The sequence below is a fragment of the Alligator sinensis genome, unplaced genomic scaffold, assembly GCF_000455745.1.
Source record: "Alligator sinensis unplaced genomic scaffold, ASM45574v1 scaffold1774_1, whole genome shotgun sequence".
NCBI lineage: Eukaryota > Metazoa > Chordata > Crocodylia > Alligatoridae > Alligator > Alligator sinensis.
In genome coordinates this window covers 69,612-73,415 of record NW_005843571.1, presented here as the reverse complement: position 1 = coordinate 73,415, position 3,804 = coordinate 69,612, and positions in this window count along the sequence as shown.

Here is a 3,804-nt window from a genome sequence, read left to right as displayed (position 1 = left end):
AGGCATACTTCTTTCCCCTTATCTGATTCGTGGCATAACTCAGATCATCTGAAATTGGGCACAAATGACTGTTGCCCACTGATTTCCAATGAGTTATGGCAAACTACATCAGCTGGGGCTCTAGTCCTGCACATTCAGAACATAATCAAAGCTCTTGAATAGATAAACTTGTCATCTCTTCAACATACTCAATACTCAGCATCAGTTTTAAAGACACTTCATCTCATAGAGAGAGAAAAGAATCCCTCAACATAATTCACAGTCCCCACAATTACCTCCTGCTTTGTCACATTCCGTAGGCATTGAAGAAACCTTAATCTTAATAATCTTATTATAAAATTTTGGGGGGGGGGTTTAGCCTGAAAAATGAGTACAGGCTAAAATGGATACAGCTTTTCATTCTTGCTGTATCCATAACCTTAATGAACACTCAGTCAGGCACTAGCAGTCTTTTCCAGTATCCTAATGACTGCTAGTGCCTGACCGAGTGTTCATTAAGGTTATGGATACAGCAAGAATGAAAAGCTGTATCCATTTTAGCCTGTACTCATTTTTCAGGCTAACCCCCCCCCCCCCAAAATCTTTTCTGTAACTCCATCAGAAAAAAGGGCCTCCTATATGAAGGTCCCTGATGTCACTGAGTTGTGATTGGTTTGGCAGAGTCACTGTTTTTTGTCCCTGAAGAGGAATAGACAGTCTGGTCCAAAACCCAAAACCAGCGGGAAAAACTTTGGTGAGGGACCAGGCTCAGAATAACTACTTAACATTCCATGGCCATAGGAGAAAGGTGATTTCTCCCAAACAGACCCATGAGCCAGCTTCATAGTTACAAAATTCAGGAAATCAATACAGATTCTTTGGGCCAGCAGAAGTGAATTGCAGCTGGACCCTTCTTTTCTTGGCAAACTTTCACAGCCATTTTTTTTCTTGTTTCAATCTATTACATACTTCTTTATACACACAACTTTCACCTCTGCACAATTCCTATCCACAAGAACTACTTATTCCTTCATAAATAAATGCAAATAATCTCAAATCTGTGAAGTACTTGAAGGCACAACTGCTGTCTCTGATAAACATGTATTTGTACCTATATGACAACCACTTATTTATGCTTATTTTGAAGTTCATTGGGGAAAAGTACCACATAGCTCTATTTTGTTTTTCAGAATTTGAAAGGACACTATTGAGTAGATAAGGCACCAAATCTGGGTATTGTTTTTTAGAACTTTAAAACATACAATTTAAAGATATTTATTTATAAAGTATCATTTAAAATTTTCAGGGAAAACAGATGATTCGTGTTTATTTTTTTTCATAGCAATGTTTTCAACCACAAAATTGCTAAATTGTGCTAATACACATATATGAGGAAGTAAAATGGGCTATAAATTAAAAGACAAATCTCTTTTCATTATTCAAGTTTAATTGCTAAAGTAAGTAGACAGCCTAAAGTGACTGATGACAACTAAATTAGATCAGTAAATTTCTTAATTTTAAAAAACTAAAGTGTTGAAACTAAGTGATTCAATTTGGTTTTAGCCTGATTGTCTTTTTAAACTGTTTTTTAAAAAGCCAAGATGGTCAACACTGTTTTTAATATTTGTATGTGACTTTTTATATTTGCACATTATTAATAAAGTAATTTATATTACAGTTTGGTAATTCCATTTTTAAGTGACTTGTTTTTAGCATATGGTCAGTCATGAGAGGAACCTGACAGTTGCATTTCTTCCTTTCCATTTAGGCTATATCAAGCAGTCTTTCTGTGACTTCCTATGAGTGCCTGGTAGATAAATCCTTGAATGATGCAACCTTTTATGATTACATTTTTTTGTGGAACACGACAAGACACTACTTTACCAACACTAAACTTACCATTTAAATCACAAGGGATATAATAGTATACAAGCAAAGATTGTGGGAAGACATTAAAAGGAATTAATAATTTAAAGACATTTCCCATATCTTCAAAAAATGAGCCATTGTGACAGTTTGGGTTTATTTCCTCATGTAACTACCATTAGGGACCAACAACTAGTGATATGTAGAACCTGGATAATACTTTTCAACTTGAAAATACAAAAGTGTTACTATGTGTTATAAGTAGGCTTGACGGGATTCAGTTTTTATTGGTAAACATTTATAAATGTTGATCTCAAAGACCAATGAAAAAAATGTTTTCAGGTCTACTTTTGGAAGGCTGCATAACTCAGAGCAAGAAGTTTTTATGCACAGCATTAGTTTATGTATATAAAACCAGAAAGGTCTATTTACACTAGAACTGATAAGCGTTTTACCATGAATTTAAATTGCAACCCAAGCAGGCTTTAGTCACATATGCAGTAATCTCTTCCTCTTATTAACTGTAACCTTCAACAAGCTTTTAATACTTTTGAATAGTCAAAACTATAAGGTGCATTTTTTATTAGATACACTAAAGCTTCTGCATGATGAATCATACAGTAATGGAACTTATCCTCAAATCAATCTGAAGAAAAATAGTCTGTTATATCTGTGTCTGTAGATCTATTTCTAGATCTATAGAAGCTGATGCAGATGGAGCTCAATAAAATATTGGAACTCCTGCTGTAACATCTCTTTTACATAATATTAAGTTGTAATTAAGCTTGTGATTGAAGAATTTATTCCAATTTGCTAAACCTGGAGTTTCGCGATATCAAGTTTCAGTAACTGTGGATTCCACAAATTGTTTGATTGCACCTCTCTTGGTAAATTTTTCTGTTTGTCTAGTTTTTCCTATTAGGCTAGCTTTCATGGATTAAAGTTAATGGTATTCAATTTTTGTGAAGTCTGGTATGCTGGAAAGGGAGGGAAGCTGTGTCATAAAATAACAGTGACCCTCCTTATTCTCCATGACTAGTGTCAGGAGTACATGCAATAAGGCCTTGGCCCTCTCCTACCCGACATTCTACTGTGCTGACCTTAAGTTAAGTAAGATGTTTCCTTTTATTACCTAAGTCAGCACATGAAACACCTGCACAGCCAGTCCTTGGGCCCAGCCCATTTGTGCATGGAAATAAGGGAAGAATGTTTATGAAACATGCTCTCTATGTGGGGCTGCCCTTGACCATCCAGAATATATTAGTCTGTCCTGTGACAGAGGTGGGGCACCAAGAGCACATAACTCCAGTGGTCCAGAGTCTGCACTGGTAGAAGTTGTTCTTGGTAGTCCCAGTGAGGCAAACCAGACCCCAAGCCTAGACATCTTCTGGAAGTGCTATAAGACCTTATTTGGCAAGATGTTTAGAAAGCCAAGTTAAGTTGGGAGAACGTTTAATGAGTTTTAGTTTTGTATCTTATTTTAATTACCCACTTTTACAGGTAATTTTTTCCTCTTATTTTAAGCTGACCTGAGCCTTTGTCCAAGCTAAAACAAATATACTTGTTCAGAATATAATGTCCATCTCTTCAGAGGAAAAGCAGTAGTGATTGTCAAGTGGCTACCTTACCAGGGCTAAGTACAGATAGTCAAAAAGCCCAAGGCTGAATCAATCCAATCTTCACAGGTTTCTCTAAACTGTGTAGATTGAACTGATAATGAAGTGAACTGCCCTGCACTTTTGAAACCAGAAAGGCAGCCAGATACTTCCAGAGGTCCAGACCAAAAGCTGGGGGCGGGCAGGAGGAGGTGGGGAGGTGCTAGAGCACACCTCCCAGACTGTGAGCCCCTGCCAAAGGCACCGAAATGCAGCCCAGAGGGTCCCATTCCCTTTTTTTAAAATTTCAGCTTCTATGTTGTTTTCTGTTGTTACTGGACTGCCAGGAGAACTACATTCTTCA